Below are 20761 nucleotides of genomic sequence, written 5' to 3'. Positions count from 1 at the left end.
AAACATTTTGCATAAACTTCTCCCCAAAAGTTCATATTTCATATTTCCACAAAGAATTGTGAACATTGTTTAGATTAATCAAACAAAATCAACAGAATTAAAATCAGAAACTGAAAGAGAAAAAGTGTTTTGGTGAATTTCACTGTTTTCACCATGAAAAAAATCTACATTTTCGAAAACAATACAAAATGTTAATATTTTGTGAGGAAGAACCAGGAATTGTGCTTTGATGAAGGAAACAAAAATATGATCATCAAAATCAGTCAAAGTTTTTACAAAAAAAAATTCCATATTTTCCCCAAAATTTTAAATTTCAACACTCAGAGAATCATAAAGTATCCCAGCATGCAGCAGTACTCCTGACACAGACGCCATCTCACACCTCAAAGACAGCAACACCTTGCTGACAGGTTAAACACCATGAACATCCAAACACAGGAGGTGATGGTCTAGTGGTGAAGCGTTGGGCTTGAGACCAGAAGATCCTTGGTTCAAATCCCAGGCTGACCAGAAAATCAATAAGGGCCCTTGGGCAAGGTCTTTAATCCCTAGTTGCTCCTGGTGTGTAGTGAGCACCTTGCATTGCAGCACCCTGACATCAGTGTTTGTGTGAATGGGTGAATGTGAGGCATAATTGTAAAGCACTTTGAGTGTCTGTTGCAGACTGAAAAGCGCTCTGTAAATGCAGTCCATTTAACACTTAACACCACCTTTTAGTCTAAATCTTCTGCCACACTGAAAGCCACCTTTTGTTTCTCTTGGATTTCTTTGTAATAGAATGTAACGAGCCCCAGAACCGGGGTCTATAGTTGGACCCAACCACAGCTGGCACTGCATCCGAGGGCTCTCTTCAAGATGGTGTTCGTTCCCTTAACTGCAGACAACTGCACCTCATGTGCTCTTGGGTGACCGGGGATTACCTCAAGGTATTTCTTCAGGTTCTTCTTCTTCATCAGGCCTGTTGCCAACAACAACTGGGATGATATCGATGTCTTTCAATGATCATGTTGTTCGTAGGTCATTTTTCAGGTCTTGGTATTTCGTGATTTTTCCCCTTTCAGCTCGATTCAGGCCGTAGTCATTGGGGACTGTCACATCGATGATTTTGGCTGTTTTCTCTTGTTTGTTCCAGATGACAATATCAGGTTTGATTGCACCTCCTTCCATATGTCTTCCTGCTGGGATCTCTTTGTCGTAGAAGACAGTTACTTTTCCGTTGGATGAGACTGGTGCTGGTTCATGCTCCCAGACGTTTTCCTTGACTTCCATCTCCAGGTCCTTACATACTTTCCAGTGGAGATATTGACAGATCTTGTTGTGTCTGGATGTATAATGTCCGTCTGCCATGAGGATCTGACATGCTGATGTTAGATGGTTTACACTCTCAACAGCTGTATGACAGAATCGGCATTTATCATTTTGTGAGATCCCTGACATTTTTTTGAAGCCATTTTTAGAAGTCCCTGATCTTGTTTTTTCTCCATCAAAACCAAGTTCTACATTTTCAGCCACTGCATAGATCCAACTTTGTCAATGTTTTCCTTTTCAAGTTCTTCTTGGAATCCTCCAGCCCTTTTGTGTTCTTTCCATCTGTCCACTTGATGTTTTGATTCTCTTTTGTTGTATTGTTCTCTGGTCTGTCTTGCGAGTTTTGTTGCAGGCGTCAGATGGTTGCTTTCTCTATCTTATAGAAGTTCTCTGCCAAAGTTTTTTGCCAGTTTGATGACTGAGGTCTGTTCAGATAAAGTGTTCTTGTGATGTTGTGTGACCTTTTTCATGATTTCTTCTTCAGAGCTCTTTAAGTACTGTCCAATACTTGTTGGCTGAGACCCAGTGAGACCCAGACCTCCTTCTCTGTGAGGGAGATATATTCTGTCCATGCGCTGATTTCTGTATGTAACCTTGTGGAGGGTGACCATTTTCCTGGTTTTCGTGTCCACTCTGTGACCAGTCTACTCTGCCAAACCCAAAGGTCACACTGGTATTGCAAACTGGTTTATGGCTGTGATCTTTTTTATGGTGTCAACTTTGATTTGCAGATAAATGTTAAATAGACTGCATTTATATAACACTTTTCAATCTGCATCAGACGCTCACAGTGCTTTACATTGATGCCTCACACACACACACACACACACACACACACACACACACACACACACACACACACACACACACACACACACACACACACACACACACACACACACACACACACACAGACACCCTGATGTCAGGGTGCTGCCATGCAAGGTGCTCACTACACACTGGGACCTTGCCCAAGGGCTCTTAGTGACTTTCCATTCTGGCTGGGTCTTGAACCGATGATCCACTGGTCTGAAGCCCAACACTTAACCACTAGACCACCACCTCCCTTTTTAAGCAGTTTAGATATTCTTGTGTTACTCTCCCTCCAATTTTCTTATGATATATTGTAGCATTTTCTTCAATTCCCAAGTATTTGTATGTGGAGTCTTCGGCCAAATCTTCAATGTAGCTCCCTTCATCCAACTGTATGTTTTCAGTTTTTGTCTTTTTACCTTTTTTCAATGTGCATTTTGAGCATTTATCCAGTCCAAATTCCATACCAACTTCATTGGAGAACTTATGGACTGCTACCACGAGCCGACTGAGTCTCTGATCTGAGTCAGCAAAGATTTTTAAGTCATCCATGAACAGCAGATGGTTCACAAGTTTTCCATTTGTCCTTCCTCTGCCTCTACTTAAGTCATACCCGAAGTCATGGTCCATCAGGATCTTGCTGAGCGGGTCTATGATTAAACAGAATGAAAGTGGTGAGAGTCTGTCTCTCTGGAATATCCCACTCTGTCCAGATGTTCATAAATGTCATCAGCTATGATTCATGTCAGTCATTTGTATGTTGTTGTTAGGCAGCAGATGGGTCTGTACTTGTTGGGTAGCTGTGTTTCCTTGGTCTTTTGGACTTTTGGTATTTCATTTATCTTTGATGTCTTTTTAATAGAATGCAATGGGCCCCAAACCTGGGGTCTAAAGTTGCACCCTAGGCTCTATAGTTATCCTAACCAGATCTGGCATTGTATCCGAGGGCTCTCTTTAAGATGGTGATCGTTCCCTTAATTGCAGACAACTGCACCTCATGTGCACTTGGGTGACCGGGGATTGCCTCAAGGTATTTCTTCAGGTTCTTCTTCATCAGGCCTGTTGCTCCCACCACAACTGGGATGATATCGATGTCTTTCAATGACCATGTTGTTCGTAGGTCATTTTTCAGGTCTTGGTATTTCGAGATCTTTCCCCTTTCAGCTCGATTCAGACCGTAGTCATTGGGGACTGTCACATCGATGATTTTGGCTGTTTTCTCTTGCTTGTTCCAGATGACAATATCAGGTCTGATTGCACCTCCTTCGATGTGTCTTCCTGCTGGGATCGCTTTGTCGTAGAAGACAGTTACTTTTCCGTTGGAGACTGGTGCTGGCTCGGCTCCCATACATGTTCTTTGACTTCCATCTCCAGTTCCTTGCATATCTTCCAGTGGAGATATTGACAGATCTTGTTGTGTCTGGATGTATAATGTCCGTCTGCCTTGAGGATCTGGCATGCTGAAGTTAGATGGTTTACACTCAACAGCTGTGTGACAGAATCGGCATTTATCATTTTGTGAGATCCCTGACATTTTTTTGAAGCCATTTGTTAGAAGTCGCTGATCTTGTGCTCCAATCAGAATTCTTTCTCCATCAAAACCAAGTTCTCCATTTTTTAGCCACTGCATTGATCCAACTTTGTCGATGTATTCCTTTTCGAGTTCTTCTTGGAAACGTCCGGCTCTTTTGTGTTGTTTCCATCTTTCCACTCGATGTTTTCCTTCTCTTTTGCTGTATTGTTCTCTGGTTTGTCTTGCAAGTTTTGTTGCAGGCATGAGACTGTTGCTTTTTCTCTCTTGTAGAAGTTCTCCCCCAACGTTTTTTGCCAGTTTAGTGATTGAGGTCCGTTCAGTTATGGCTTCGTGGTGTTGTGTGACCGTTTTTACGATTTCTTCTTCAGAGCTCTTTAAGTACTGTCCAATACTTATTATAGACGCTCTGTAGGCCTGGTTGATTTCAGTGAGACCCAGACCGCCTTCTCTGCGAGGGAGATATATTCTGTCCATGCACTGATTTCTGTATGTGACTTTGTGGAGGGTGAGCATCTTCCTGGTTTTTGTGTCCAACTTATTAAGCTCACGCTGTGGCCAGTCAACTATGCCAAACCCATAGGTCACCACTGGTATTGCAAACTGGTTTATGGCTGTGATCTTGTTCTTTGGTGTCAACTGTGTTTTGCAGATATTTTTAAGCGGTTTAGGTATTCTTGTGTTGTTTTTGTTCTCATTTTGTTGTGCTCAATTGTATTATGTTGTTCGATTCCCAAGTATTTGTATGTGGAGTCTACAGCCAGATCTTCAATGTAGCTCCCTTCATCCAATTTCATGTTTTCGGTTTTTGTCTTTTTACCTTTTGTCATTGTGCATTTATCCAGTCCAAATTCCATACCAATGTCTTTTGAGAACTTATGGACAGTTTTCACGAGCTGACTGAGTCCCTTTTTTGTGTCGGAATAGGGTTTCAAATCGTCCACGAACAAAAGATGGTTCACAAGTTTTAGTTTTTTTTTTTTCCTGTTTCTGCTTAAGTCATATCCGATGTTTTGGACCTGTATGAATTATCATGTGTCTTTTCAGGCTGCTCTTATGTCCAAATCTTCCACTACATTCAGAACAGACAAGTTGTTTTTGTCTCTTTTTTTTCATTTGCCTTGAATTTCCTTCTACAAGAGTGCAGTGGGCCCCAGACCCAGGGTCTAAAGCTGCACCCTTAACATTACTGGCTTTGTATCCGAGGGCTCTCTTCAAGATGGTGACCTTTCCTCTCCTCAAATACTGCCTTTGATCTCCTGCCCCACTTCTCAAGTTTGAGTAGGGGAAGCAGTGAGAGATCTTTTTCTTCTCCCCCATGGACCAATTTACAATGATGCAGTTTCAATGGATTCTTTTAGCCCTTTGATGGTGTTGTTGCTGGGGTCCAGGATCAGGACAATCTGGTGGATGACACCGCTGATCTGGTGGATGACCCAGCTGAGTGCTGCTACAGAGGAGATGTCTCCCCACAGCACTGGGAGAAACTGCACCATTTTCTTCATACGCCCTGGTGCCTAGGCGCTTTGTGGAGGTTTTAGCTGGGGTTTGTTTCTTTTGAAACATCCTCATACCAAGATCTCTCCTGGCAAACCCCTTCACAGTGGGACCGAGGACACTCGAGGCTCGTGTCCAGTAGGAACTCCAACCCACCTGTGTCATTTTTTTTTCATTTGCCTTGAATTTCCTTCTACAAGAGTGCAGTGGGGCCCCAGACCCGGGGTCTAAAGCTGCGCCCTTAACATTACTTGCTTTGTATCCGAGGGCTCTCTTCAAGATGGTGACCTTTCCTCTCCTCAAATACTGCCTTTGATCTCCTGCCCCACTTCTCAAGTTTGAGTAGGGGAAGCAGTGAGAGATCTTTTTCTTCTCCCCCATGGACCAATTTACAATGATGCAGTTTCAATGGATTATTTTAGCCCTTTGATGGTGTTGTTGCTGGGGTCCAGGATCAGGACAATCTGGTGGATGACACCGCTGATCTGGTGGATGACCCAGCTGAGTGCTGCTACAGAGGAGATGTCTCCCCACAGCACTGGGAGAAACTGCACCATTTTCTTCATACGCCCTGGTGCCTAGGCGCTTTGTGGAGGTTTTAGCTGGGGTTTGTTTCTTTTGAAACATCCTCATACCAAGATCTCTCCTGGCAGACCCCTTCACAGTGGGACCGAGGACACTCGAGGCTCGTGTCCAGTAGGAACTCCAACCCACCTGTGTCATTTTTTTTTCATTTGCCTTGAATTTCCTTCTACAAGAGTGCAGTGGGGCCCCAGACCCGGGGTCTAAAGCTGCGCCCTTAACATTACTTGCTTTGTATCCGAGGGCTCTCTTCAAGATGGTGACCTTTCCTCTCCTCAAATACTGCCTTTGATCTCCTGCCCCACTTCTCAAGTTTGAGTAGGGGAAGCAGTGAGAGATCTTTTTTCTTCTCCCCAATGGACCAATTTACAATGATGCAGTTTCACTGGATTCTTTTAGCTCATTGATGGTGTTGTTGCTGGGGTCTAGGATCAGAACTATCTGGTGGATGACACCGCTGATCTGGTGAATAACGCTTTGTCAGGATTTTGAAAAATGTGAACAAATCTCAATGACAACCTCAGTTTGTCTGTATTCCATTTTGTTGTCTGACTTGACGATTCCTCATCGTTTGCGTGGTTCTGTAACGTCACCATTCTGTCTGACTGTCATCCAACCTCCCAAGTCTGACGTCTTGCATGAATGTTGACGACATGTGAACGGATCAATAACTAAAGTTCCAACGAGCTGCACGTAACATCTTTGCATTGCTGCTGACTCGTCCATGTGTGGGACAAAAAGCAACATTGTCATACAGAAACAATAGCTGAAAGAACATTTTATCAACTCCTTTAAGTATTTAAACACATACTAAATGTTTGTGGCTGGCCTTTGTGTTCACACATGTTGATGTTAACAAGACAAACACCTATTGTCAAGACAAACAAATCCTGTGCCTGCAAGTGCTGTGGACATGAGACAGGGTTGACTGCGCTTGGTCTCATACCCGCTGTCAATCACATCATTGTTTCATTTTGATTTTGTTTAAAGTGTCAAGGTCGATGTTTGATTTGCAGGCTTTTCTGTGATGGGAAAAGCACAGGATCATTTCTTCCCCTTCTCTCAACAATTTGTGACTTTTTCCCTTCATTCAGCTGTTGCCGTGTGACTGTGACGAAAGGTTAGTCGCCCAACATCAGCTGTCTAATTTCACATAGACGGCTAAACTTGTAGATTAGCCATCTAACATTAGTCGATGATTTTCATGGGCATAAACGTCCTCGTGAGTGTCGTTGCCACGAAACACCTCCAATGAATGAGAGTTTTGTTTACTTCCGGGTTGGTCGTCTGCTACAACCATGGCTGAGTCTCCCACATCAGAGCTGACGCGCTCTCATTAAAAGGATCCTACCTTCTCCAAAGTGGAGAAAGCTCTCCTTTTGGAGGCATACAAGTGACATAGGGGTGCTCTTGAGTGTTTCAAAGGAACATCGGCCCTTGCTGCCAAAAGACGGGAGGAGATCACAGTGTCCCTCAATAGGTAGCTGGACAGATCACCCAATGTGCAGGATAAGTGCTGAAGTGACATCCCTCACAATTTGGCACACGTTCAACTTGGAGACGTGGATGGTGTCTCCGATAACCTGCTGAAAGGTTCCACAGGCGTAAAACCTCAGCACAATCAAAACCTGAAGAAGGGCTGACAGGGCATTGTTCCTTCTCATTTGATGGTTGATGGCTGGACCTGTCATGTCCACGATGAAAAGAATTGTAGGCGGATGGAAGCGGTATCACTGTTGAACCTCGACGTACGTGAACCTCTCCAATGGATTATTCCGGTCCTGGAACACCAGCTTCCGCAGGAAGACTCTCTTTCCTTCCTGCTCCCTCAAATAGTGGTACATGATCGCTGCCGTTTTTGAAGTAAGACACTGAAGTTTTTTTTTTACTAAAATAAGATCAGCCTCCTCTGTAACAAGCTAAAATCTTTATTTGGATAACATGAAGCTTAAACCGACTAAGCACTTTGTGCAAAGACAAACGTTAAATGAAGAGTTGACTAAGTGATTAGACCGCTTTACGAAACCGGGCCGAGGAGCATTTGTTTTACATTTCACACATACTTTAGCTGGACTCTAACATCATGTCAAAACTCAACTATGACATGAACACATCTACAGTGACATTATAACTCATGGAAAAATATATAAGACAACTATTTTAATTAATATTTTAGAATGTTGCTGATCTCAAACACAATGCTCATGGGACTTCATTTCTGCAGCACTTTTTGCCATCTGATAAATGTGTTCAGAGAGCTTTACAGTCATGTCTCACATGCACCTCTTCACACTCATGAAGTTGGAGCAATCTGGTGTTTAACAGCATTTGTACTTTTCAAATCTTACAGGGAAACAAGGATCCTCTGCTGTCAAGCCTGTGGCTTTAAAGACTTGACCTTGGTTTTCAAAATGATGCAGACTGTGGGGGGCGGGGGGCACAACAGAAAAGCTTTGATGGTGTGCATAAAAAATATTGGAAACAAACAAGGGTTTAAGGGTGTTTTCACACATGGAAGTTGCAATCAGAAATATTCAACTCCACCAGGATTTTATGGATTTATCAAAGTTTTTTCAAACAGCAAGATTCTGCTTTGGATGACTTCTTTATGAGTTGAGAGACATAAAATCAATACAAAAAATACATGATGTATGTGGAACAAAACATTTGGGGAGCCGCTGGTGTTGGGTACGCTGTCCCATGGGTGGCAGTGAAAGTCGAGGGCCTCAGTGGACCAGACCTGGGTGGCAAGGACTCGCTCTGGGGGTGTGGAACATCACCTCGCTGTGGAAAAAAGAGACGGAGATTGTGCAGGAGGTGGAGCAATATCAGTTAGATCTGGTGGGTCTCGCCTCTACGCACAGCCTTGGCTCTGGAACCACTCTCCTTGATAGGGGTTGGGCCTTATTCTTTTCTGGAGCTGCCCAGGGTGTGAGGCGCCAAGTGTGTGTGGGGATACTCACGAGTCCCCTGCTGAGCACTGCTATGTTGGAGTTTACCACAGTACATTAAAAGGTTGCCTGCTTGCGCCTTCAGGCGGTCAGGGGAAAAATATTGTTTATGCATATGCACCGAACAGCAGTTTGGAGTGTTCGGCCTTCTTGGAGTCCCTGAATGGAGTCCTGTATGGGGCTCCCGTGGGGTTCTCCACTGTTCTGCCGGGTGACTTCAACACACATGTAGGCAATGACAAACACCTGGAGAGGTGTGACTGGGAGGAACGGCCTCCCCAATTTAAACCTGAATGGTCGTTTGTTATTGGGCATCTGAGTTAGTCATGGTCTGTCTATAACGAACACCATGTTCAAACACAAGAATGCTCATAAGTGTACATGGTGCCAGAGCACCCTAGGCTAAAGATCAATGATCAATTTTGTGATCGTATCATCTGTTCTGAGGCTGCATGTTCTGGACATTCAAGTGAAAAGAGGGGTGAGCTGTCAACTGTTTACCATCTGGTGGTGAGTCGGATCAGAGAGTGGTGGAGGACTTTGGACAGACCTAGTTTGCCCAAACAGATAGCGCGGTGAACTGCTAACGTCTGGAGAAGCCCACTGTCCAACAGATCTTCAATTCACACATCCGGCAGAGCTTTTCTAGCATCCCTGTGGAGGTTGGGGGCATTGAACCAAAACGGGCAATGTTCAAAGCTTCCATTGCTAAAGCTGCAGCAGGGAGCTGTGGCCTGAAGGTCTTAGGTGCCTCAAGGGCTGGCAACCCTCGAACAACATGGTGGACACCGTTGGTCAGGGAAGCTGTTAGAGTGAAGGAGGAGTCCTTCCGAGATATCTTATCTCTGAGGGCTCCAGAGGCAGTTGTAAGGGACCAACTGGCCCAAAGCCTGGCAGCCTCTACTGTGGGAGGAGTTCAGAGCAACCATGGAGAAGGACTTTCAGTCAGCACCAAGGTGCTTCTGGCGGACTGTGAAGCACCTCAGGAGGGGAATGCAGGGAACCATCCAAGCTGACTGCAGTAAGGATGGGACTCTGTTGCACTCTGAGGCACTCCTGCATCAGACCGGAGCACCCTCTATAGTAGGGGCCGAGCTTGAAGCTGATGGAGGAATATAATTAATTTCCCTGGTGGAAGTCAATGAGGTGATCAAACAACTCTGCAGTGGCAATGCCCTGGGGGATGATGAGATCTGTCCAGAAATGCTGAAGGCTCTGGGTGTAGAGGGACTGTTCATGGATGAGACGTCTCTTCAACATTGTGTTGAGGTCTGGAACAGTGCCCACGGAGTGACAAACTGGGGTGGTGGTCCCCATATTTAATAAAGGGGACCAGAGAGTGTGCACCAATTACAGGGGAATCACACTCAGCCTCCCTGGTAAAGTCTGGAAAGGAGGGTTCGGCCGATAGTCGAACCTCTGATTGAACAGGAACAATGCCGGTTCTGTCCTGGTCATAAACAACTGACCAGCTCTTCACTCTCAAAAGGATCCTGGAGGGTGTCTGGGAGTATGACCATCCAGTCTACATCGGGTACCCCAGGAGATACTTGTAGGAGGTGCTGTGGAAGTATGGAGTGAGGGGGTCCCTTCTCAGGGCCATCCAATCTGTGTTCTCACAAAATGAGAGCTGTGTTCAGGTGCTCGGCCATAAGTAAGACTCATTTCTGGTGGGGGCTGGCCTCCGCCTCATCACCAATCCTGTTTGTGATATTCATGGACAGGATATTGAGGTGTAGTCAGGGGAAGGAGGGTTTCCAGTTTGGTGAGCTCAGGGTCTCAATGCTGCTTTTTGCAGATGATGTGGTCCTGATGGCTTCATCGGCCTGTGACCTCCAACACTCACTGAATCAGTTTGCAGCCGAGTGTTAAGCGGCTGGGATATGGATCAGCACCTCTAAATCTGAGTCCATGGTTCTCAGCAGGAAACCAATGGATTGCCTACTCTGGGTCGGGAATGCGGTCTTGCCCCAAGTTTAGGAGTTCAATTACCCCAGGGTCTTATTCACGAATGAGGGGACAATGGAGTGTGAGATTAGGCAGAGAATCGGCGCAGAAGGGGCAGTTTTACATTACATTCTACCGTACTGTTGTGAGGTGCAATCATTAAAAACAAAAGAGATTCCACAAAAGCGCTCTCTCTCTCTCACACACACACACTCACTCTCTCTCTCTCTCTCTCTCTCTCTCTCTCTCTCTCTCTCTCTCTCTCTCTCTCTCTCACTCACTGTCTCTCTCTCTCTCATACTCTCTCTCTCATACTCTTTCTCTCTCTTTCATACTCTCTCTCATACTCTCTCTCACACTCTCTCATACTCTCTCTCTCTCTCTCTCTCTCTCTCTCTCTCTCTCTCTCTCTCTCTCTCTCTCTCACTCACTGTCTCTCTCTCTCTCATACTCTCTCTCTCATACTCTCTCTCTCTCTCTCTCTCACTCTCTCTCACACTCTCTCATACTCTCTCTCTCTCACACTCTCTCATACTCTCTCTCTCTCTCTCTCACTCTCTCTCACACTCTCTCATACTCTCTCTCTCTCACACTCTCTCTCTCTCTCTCTCTCACTCTCTCTCACACTCTCCCTCTCACTCTCTCATACTCTCTCACTCTCTCATACTCTCTCTCTCTCACTCTCTCTCACACTCTCCCTCTCACTCTCTCTCACTCTCTCATACTCTCTCTCATACTCTCTCTCTCTCTCATACTCTCTCTCTCTCTCATACTCTCTCTCTCACACTCTCTCATACTCTCTCTCTCTCTCTCTCACTCTCTCTCACACTCTCCCTCTCACTCTCTCTCACTCTCTCATACTCTCTCTCATACTCTCTCTCTCTCTCATACTCTCTCTCTCTCTCATACTCTCTCTCTCACACTCTCTCATACTCTCTCTCTCATACTCTCTCTCTCTCATACTCTCTCATACTCTCTCTCTCTCACACTCTCTTATTTATATATATATATATTTGAAGTGCATCCAAAAAATATCCGGCTTTGTTTTGTTCCATCTAAACAAATGCAGCATGCAAGGTGCCATTTGGTGGAGAAGTGAAGGGAACCTTCTTGCACGTGCGTGTATTTTTTCCTCATCCACATCGCACGCTAGTCGAGAGCACCAAGCCAAAGAGTGTGGACGCCCACGAGAACTGGCATCGCTACTTTTTACGTCGTGCAAATTTTCCTCAATAAATACAATAAACACATTATACAGTGTACAAATCTATTCTAAATAGCCTCTAAGAAGAGAGAGTCAAAGCATAAAAAGAATGCAAAACCTGAACATAAAAGGGTGGTGGGGGCGGCATGTAGTCTTGATTCTGGGGGGTCTGGGGGTACTCCCACAGAACATTTTTAAAAGAACAAGTCAAATTTTGCGTACGTGGTATGTCCATAAATTAACGGTCCTTTTTATTTTTTTTAAAAACTATATGGATTTCATTCATATGTTTTTACGTCAGACAAGCTTGAACCCTCGTGCGCATGCGTGAGTTTTTCCACGCCTGTCGGTGACGTCATTTGCCTGTGAGCACGCCTTGTGGAAGGAGTGGTCCCGCCCCCTCGTCGGATTTTCATTGTCAGGAAATGGCGGAATGAAAAGGACTTTTTTTCCATCAGAATTTTTTCAGAAGCTGTTAGAGACTGGCACCTGGAAACCATTCGAAAAATTTATCTGGCTTTCGATGAAAATTTTACGGGCTTCACAGAGAATAAGGACTTTAACTACAGCTTTAAGGACCCCTTTAAGGACGGTCGGTGCGCCGCGCTCCGAGCTACGACGTCGTGGCACAAACCACTGGATCATTTCTAAGCTGATGGGTCTGTGGATACGAGACCGTCGTGTGCTCTTTCTCTGGTTATCACAAGAGCTGGACATCAGCCATTTTCCGGCAGATTTCACTTTTAACGAGATTTTGTCATGGAAAGCTGCGCGGAGGCTTCGCGCGTCACGACCGATTCCCTGATGAAGTGAGACAAAGGATCACCTCCGTTTCTGAGTGTTAGAGGACAACTTTGGACATGTCCAGCTCTCCACAAGTTCTCTTATACTCACTTGACTGGTAAGCACTGAAAGCCGAGATAGGCATGTCCCAACTTGGACTTTATGGACACACCACGTATTCTGGTGAATTTTAATGGGTATGAAGCCCTCTGAAACAAAGAAAACTCACTTCAAACTGTGAAGTAAAAACACATTATTGATTATGGGAGTCTGGGGGTGCTCCCCCAGAAATTTTTCTAAAAGAGCAAGTCAAATTTTGTATATTCTGGTGAATTTTAATGGGTATGAAGCCCTCTGAAACAAAGAAAACCCACTTCAAACTGTGAAGTAAAAACACATTATTGATTCTGGGGGGTCTGGGGGTGCTCCCCAGAAATTTTTCTAAAACAGCAAGTCAAATTTTGTATATTCTTGTGAATTTTAATGGGTATGAAGCCCACTGAAACAAAGAAAACTCACTTCAAACTGTGAAGTAAAAACACATTATTGATTATGGGAGTCTGGGGGTGCTCCCCCAGAAATTTTTCTAAAAGAGCAAGTCAAATTTTGTATATTCTGGTGAATTTTAATGGGTATGAAGCCCTCTGAAACAAAGAAAACTCACTTCAAACTGTCAAGTAAAAATTCTTTGTCTTCTGTAGTATTTTGATCGGTCCTAATCTGGTAAATGTACCAAATGGGTGCTGTGTCGTTGGCTGTACAGTCAATAAAATACCAAATTAGGGCCTAAAGAAATTGACAACATTCAAAGAAACTTGGGCTGCAACTAACGATTATTTTAGTAGTTGATTAATCGGTAGATTACTTTTTCGATTAATCGTTTTTTTTTTTGTTTGTTCATTTTTGTCTTTTACTTACATGTGAGTTTAGCCATTATTTTTTAAGTGAGTTCTTATTAAAAGGCCTTTATCACGCAACATCAACATTTGAGCTTGTAACAAAGTTATGATGTTACATTATTATAGTGGGCGATTTTAACATCCACACAGATGCTGAGAATGACAGCCTCAACACTGCATTTAATCTATTATTAGACTCAATTGGCTTTGCTCAAAATGTAAATGAGTCCACCCACCACTTTAATCATATCTTAGATCTTGTTCTGACTTATGGTATGGAAATTGAAGACTTAACAGTATTCCCTGAAAACTCCCTTCTGTCTGATCAGTTCTTAATAACATTTACATTTACTCTGATGGACTACCCAGCAGTGGGGAATAAGTTTCATTACACTAGAAGTCTTTCAGAAAGCGCTGTAACTAGGTTTAAGGATATGATTCCTTCTTTATGTTCTCTAATGCCATATACCAACACAGTGCAGAGTAGCTACCTAAACTCTGTAAGTGAGATAGAGTATCTCGTCAATAGTTTTACATCCTCATTGAAGACAACTTTGGATGCTGTAGCTCCTCTAAAAAAGAACTTTAAATCAGAAGTGCCTGACTCCGTGGTATAACTCACAAACTCGCAGCTTAAAGCAGATAACCCGTAAGTTGGAGAGGAAATGGCGTCTCACTAATTTAGAAGATCTTCACTTAGCCTGGAAAAAGAGTCTGTTGCTCTATAAAAAAGCCCTCCGTAAAGCTAGGACATCTTACTACTCATCACTAATTGAAGAAAATAAGAACAACCCCAGGTTTCTTTTCAGCACTGTAGCCAGGCTGACAAAGAGTCAGAGCTCTATTGAGCCGAGTATTCCTTTAACTTTAACTAGTAATGACTTCATGACTTTCTTTGCTAATAAAATTCTAACTATTAGAGAAAAAATTACTCATAACCATCCCAAAGACATATCGTTATCTTTGGCTGCTTTTAGTGATGCCGGTATTTGGTTAGACTCTTTCTCTCCGATTGTTCTGTCTGAGTTATTTTCATTAGTTACTTCCTCCAAACCATCGACATCTCTATTAGACCCCATTCCTACCAGGCTGCTCAAGGAAGCCCTACCATTAATTAATGCTTCGATCTTAAATATGATCAATCTATCTTTATTAGTTGGCTATGTACCACAGGCTTTTAAGGTGGCAGTAATTAAACCATTACTTAAAAAGCCATCACTTGACCCAGCTATCTTAGCTAATTATAGGCCAATCTCCAACCTTCCTTTTCTCTCAAAAATTCTTGAAAGGGTAGTTGTAAAACAGCTAACTGATCATCTGCAGAGGAATGGTCTATTTGAAGAGTTTCAGTCAGGTTTTAGAATCCATCATAGTACAGAAACAACATTAGTGAAGGTTACAAATGATCTTCTTATGGCCTCAAACAGTGGACTCATCTCTGTGCTTGTTCTGTTAGACCTCAGTGCTGCTTTTGATACTGTTGACCATAAAATTTTATTACAGAGATTAGAGCATGCCATAGGTATTAAAGGCACTGCGCTGCGGTGGTTTGAATCATATTTATCTAATCGAATCTTCTTCACAGACTAAGGTTAATTATGGAGTTCCACAAGGTTCTGTGCTAGGACCAATTTTATTCACTTTATTCATGTTTCCCTTAGGCAGTATTATTAGACAGCATTGCTTAAATTTTCATTGTTACGCAGATGATACCCAGCTTTATCTATCCATGAAGCCAGAGGACACACACCAATTAGCTAAACTGCAGGATTGTCTTACAGACATAAAGACATGGATGACCTCTAATTTCCTGCTTTTAAACTCAGATAAAACTGAAGTTATTGTACTTGGCCCCACAAATCTTAGAAACATGGTGTCTAACCAGATCCTTACTCTGGATGGCATTACCATGACCTCTAGTAATACTCTGAGAAATCTTGGAGTCATTTTTGATCAGGATATGTCATTCAATTCGCATATTAAACAAATATGTAGGACTGCTTTTTTGCATTTGCGTAATATCTCTAAAATTAGAAAGGTCTTGTCTCAGAGTGATGCTGAAAAACTAATTCATGCATTTATTTCCTCTAGGCTGGACTACTGTAATTCATTATTATCAGGTTGTCCTAAAAGTTCCCTGAAAAGCCTTCAGTTAATTCAAAATGCTGCAGCTAGAGTACTGACAGGGACTAGAAGGAGAGAGCATATCTCACCCATATTGGCCTCTCTTCATTGGCTTCCTGTTAATTCTAGAATAGAATTTAAATTTTTAATTTATTCTTCTTCTTACTTATAAGGTTTTGAATAATCAGGTCCCATCTTATCTTAGGGACCTCATAGTACCATATCACCCCAATAGAGCACTTCGCTCTCAGACTGCAGGCTTACTTGTAGTTCCTAGGGTTTGTAAGAGTAGAATGGGAGGCAGAGCCTTCAGCTTTCAGGCTCCTCTCCTGTGGAACCAGCTCCCAATTCAGATCAGGGAGACAGACACCCTCTCTACTTTTAAGATTAGGCTTAAAACTTTCCTTTTTGCTAAAGCTTATAGTTAGGGCTGGATCAGGTGACCCTGAACCATCCCTTAGTTATGCTGCTATAGACTTAGACTGCTGGGGGGTTCCCATGATGCACTGAGTGTTTCTTTCTCTTTTTGCTCTGTATGCACCACTCTGCATTTAATCATTAGTGATTGATCTCTGCTCTCTTCCACAGCATGTCTTTTTCCCGGTTCTCTCCCTCAGCCCCAACCAGTCCCAGCAGAAGACTGCCCCTCCCTGAGCCTGGTTCTGCTGGAGGTTTCTTCCTGTTAAAAGGGAGTTTTTCCTTCCCACTGTCGCCAAGTGCTTGCTCACAGGGGGTCGTTTTGATCGTTGGGGTTTTTCCGTAATTATTGTATGGCTTTTGCCTTACAATATAAAGCGCCTTGGGGCAACTGTTTGTTGTGATTTGGCGCTATATAAATAAAATTGATTTGATTTGATATTCTCATCAAAAACATACCTGGAGTAGTGTTTTATTTTATTTTGCACATACATACATCACCGACACCACAAAGAGATTTCCATCAGGTTTCACCCGATTATGAGCATTTTTAGATGCCGACAGAAACTATCTCAACCACTGACAACATATTACAGCAAGAGTCCACAGAAGTATTTTACAGGCCTGACTAAAGTGTAATATGTGATCTTTAATAAGATATTTCCATGAAAAAAGACACAAATGTGCAGTTTACTGCATTTTATTTTTTTCTTGTGTAAAAGCACAGCTTAGATATGTCATTAAAATTAAATCAAACAGGGATGAAGTGGAGGTTTAACAGTCACTAGGTGTTCACAAGAAACAGTTACTTATTTCTATATTTATTTATTTATGTTCATTGTTAGTTGGTTTTATCTTTTCTGTTTTGTTTCATCAGGTTCTTTTTGTCTGTTTCTCTAAAATTGTATTGTAGCATAATTAGTTATTATTACTATTATTGTTGCTGATATTATTATTATTAATATGTAAATAAAAATATATTACAATTTGTAAGACATCTGACTCTTTTACAACAAATGCTGAGCCATTAATTATAATCCAGAAAACAAATGCACACAAACATGCTAAGATGCGAACAGCTTAATGCTAACTTTAACATTGAAAACGCCATAGACATGCTAACACGTTCGCATCGGTCACATTTTTAAGTTTTAAAATGCATCTATCAACTGTTTCAGAAGACCATAACAGATCGGTTTAACATAAAAAAAGGTAAATATTACTCACAGACATATTCTCTTTAGGGTTTCAGAGGAAAAAATTCAGATAAAGCAAAATAAAACAAAGAATCAACGAAGCAGTGCTTCACTGGTTCAAATCAAATCCACACCCTGCTCTACTTGGAGAAGGTCTGCAAATGTTCCCACGAAAACAGGAAAGAGAAGAACTGTGGCTCATGGCAAGCAGCAAACAGAGTGGAGAGGAGTGAAAATTCACACAGTCCCTTCCTCTGCGGTGCAGCGCCATCCACGCTGACATTGCTGCTACTTTGATTATCGCAGAATGGGATGTTGCTTTGACAGTGAGAGTATCATATTTCGGCGCATGACACCACGTGCGCACGCATGTGTGGTTAAATTTTCCAAATCCGACGTGGTGACGGAGAACTTTAACCCATGCCCTATGTACCAGCCCGGGCTTTGCGTTCTCAGGGTGCAGGACTACTTTGTGTCCCCAGGGTGAATAAAACGTACCGGTCACAGAGCTTTCTCTTATCGTGCACCTGCTTTGTGGAATGATCTCCGTGCATCAATCAAACAGATTCTGTAGAGACTTTCAAGTCCAGACTGAAGACGCACTTATTTTCTCAATTGGTATGGCTAGTATACTGGCAGAGTATGTTACTATACTTCCTACCCTTTTACATTCATTTTATTAGTTAACAGAGCAGCGATCACCTTAATAATTCTTCTGTTTTTCTTGTTACTAAATGCTGACAAATTATACGGTACTTGCTGTCTTTCTGCTGCCTGATTCTGTTTGAGGTGCGGCTCCATCCAGAGATGGGAGGGGTGTCTTCTTCTGCAGGCCTCCCATCCTGTGCACCAGCATGGAATCCCAAAATTTCCTGTATTTTGGTATTGTAAAATGTGTTGGTAGCATGGCCCAAGCAGAGGGTTAAACCTTTGAGTCTGGTCTGATTGAGGTTTCTTCCTCATTATCACCATAGGGAGTTTTTCCATACCACTGTCACCTGTGTTCTTGCTCTAGGGCTTGGTAAGGCTAGACCTTACTTGTGTGAAGCGCCTTGAGGTAACTTTGTTGTGATTTGGTGCTATATAAATGAAATAAACTGAAGCTGAATTGACACAATCCTCCAAATTAAACATTTAAAGCACAATTTGCAGCGAGAGACGGTTTCCCTCATGTAAACTGAGCTATTGACTGCCCACATATTACTATAAATGCACCACCACAAGATGAATTTGTTTTTGGTAAAAGGAAATTTTTTCATTCCATCAATGTTCAAATCATACGTGAGGCACAAATGCACTGGGTTGGGAATAGGCTAGAAGCTGGCACAGTGCACAACGGGTGGCTGTTTAGTGAAGAAATAGTCTATTTGTGTAATTGGTCTGAATGAAAACCAGTGCAGGCACATTTGGGCATGTGGGCATTCAAATATGCTTTTATTATTCATGTCTTTTCTTTTTCTTGACGGTGAAACTAGAGCTGCTGAGTTTCTTAACAGGCCCCTGATTGTCTCCCTGTGTTCAGTATTTGTCAATAAACAAATGTAATCTTGTGAATGTCACACTGTCAGTCGGCGTACCTCATTTTTTAATACTTGAGTGTGTGCGCTGCTCTGAGCTCACAGTGGCATCACACACACACACACACACACACACACACTCTCTAACTTTTTTACCAGTTCACGTTTATTTCAATTGACATCGTACAAAAATAAACTATCCCTGTGTGTCATCTGTAGCTCCACTCTGTGTACTTTCTTTTCTGTGTTCATGTTGACTGATCTGATGGACAGGGGATTCCCAGCTCCCAGGGCCATTTGACATGCATTTGCACATTTTTAGGGGTTTGAAAATGGAACGTGCTTGAATTCATGCGTACGCACACTTTGATACATCTGGATATTTTTGTGATTATACCAGTTTCTGGGTTTTGGAGTACACCATGTTTCAGTAGAAAATCCACACAAGTCTTTGTACATGAGGCCTCAAATGTTGACGCAATGCATCATGGGTTGATTTTTTCCTGTATGTGGTCGGGAGAATTCCTTTTCCATATTCAGTGTAATTAAATAGTTTCATAGCAGTGGAACACCTGCTCCAACTAACAGATGTTTCAGAGTTTTGATCAATTCATACCTGAGTTTTGAAGAACCTGTGATGACTGTGGTATTTCATCATCATTTTCAGTCTTCACAGGGACACGAGCAAAATGTAACTTGATCTTCTCAGTGTTCAGCCAGTTAAGCTGCTGTCCCTTGTTACTTGTCCAGACTTCATCTTGTTCCTGTTTAACGTCCTTCTGGTCGACACTCAGATTCAACTCCTGCTGTTCAGGGAGCATTTCTTCTTTAATCACCAACTGCTGCAACATGTCTGCAAGGAAGCAAATAATATGAAGAACAACATTTGTCAGAGTGAAGACAAACCAGCAGCACTGTCACCATGAAGTTACTGTACTGATGGAACTGATACTGTGGAATAACACATCAAGCCTCCTTGGTTTAGATTTTTTTTTCACATTCTTGATCTGGACCCAGATGATGCTTTCACAGAACTCAGAGGTTCAGTCCAGTTGAAGAAATGCTTAGACAACAACACAATGGCATACAAGTCAAACACTAAAAAATGTGTTTTGAGGGTACAAACATTGTAGGGTCGATAACACATTTGAGATTTAAAATGATTTCTAACAAACACCATGCACAGTTTTTCAAATACAACCATAGAGATGAGGACAAATTTATTAGCTCCCAATTAAATTTAACATTTTCTTCCAAAATTTTCCCCAAGTGCTTTTTTAACAAAACAAGGACATTTCAACAGCATTTAAGATAAAATCAACTTTATTTATCCCGAATGAAATTATTTTGCCAGAGTACAAAAACAGGAAACAATTAAGGCTGAAACGATTCGTCAAGTAACTCGAATAATTTGATTACAAAAAATGTTTGAGGCAAATTCTGTGCCTCAAAGCTTCGTTTAACCTTGTAGTACATATGCCAGGCCAGTGTGTGGCGCTGTAAGGGCCCCAGAAAAAAACAGAAGAAGACTAGAGCATAAGAGCTAATCAAATTAGCAACGATAGCTACACCTTTCCAATGCGACACACAGAGTAAAAACTAGCCTTTTAAGAGAAAGAGTCCACATTGATAATCGAAATAGACCTACAGCAAAGCGAAGCAGTGTGTTTGTTTTTAAAATACACACGGTCCGCTCTACATGGGGAGTGACTACTCGCCCGGCGGCCGTCTCTCTGCCCGGTGTGAGCGGAGCCCCTTACACAGCTACAGCTCTGTTCACAGCCACACTGACAAAGTTTCTGAAAGAAGATCCTCTCAGCACAAGTCCACTCTTTCTTCTGTGTTTTGCTCAGAGTCGCACTGAGTGTTTCGATTTTAAATTTTTGCTTTTTTGGCCAACACACAACGCTTCAAAAACACTGTAACTTAAATAAAATAAAATAAAAAACTGACGTTGAGGCTTGCATGTTCAACCTCCAGCTGAAATACATC

The 20761-nt window shown here is 42.5% G+C and overlaps 1 protein-coding gene and 1 long non-coding RNA gene across 2 annotated transcripts in view; one reads left to right on the top strand and one right to left on the bottom strand.

The window, feature by feature from the left end:
- Window positions 1-19473, bottom strand: part of LOC117530243 — a 130098-nt gene extending 110625 nt beyond the window's left edge. The window contains exon 1 of the long non-coding RNA XR_004566252.1: window positions 19386-19473. This is a non-coding gene — a long non-coding RNA (uncharacterized LOC117530243). The remainder of the gene's footprint in view (window positions 1-19385) is intronic.
- Window positions 1-20761, top strand: part of LOC117531541 (bromodomain-containing protein DDB_G0280777-like) — a 483227-nt gene that overhangs the window by 280204 nt on the left and 182262 nt on the right. The gene's annotated exons all lie outside the window — the stretch shown is intronic.

Source organism: Thalassophryne amazonica, chromosome 18, assembly GCF_902500255.1.
Source record: "Thalassophryne amazonica chromosome 18, fThaAma1.1, whole genome shotgun sequence".
Lineage (NCBI taxonomy): Eukaryota > Metazoa > Chordata > Actinopteri > Batrachoidiformes > Batrachoididae > Thalassophryne > Thalassophryne amazonica.
This window is presented reverse-complemented; position numbering and strand designations above follow the sequence as displayed.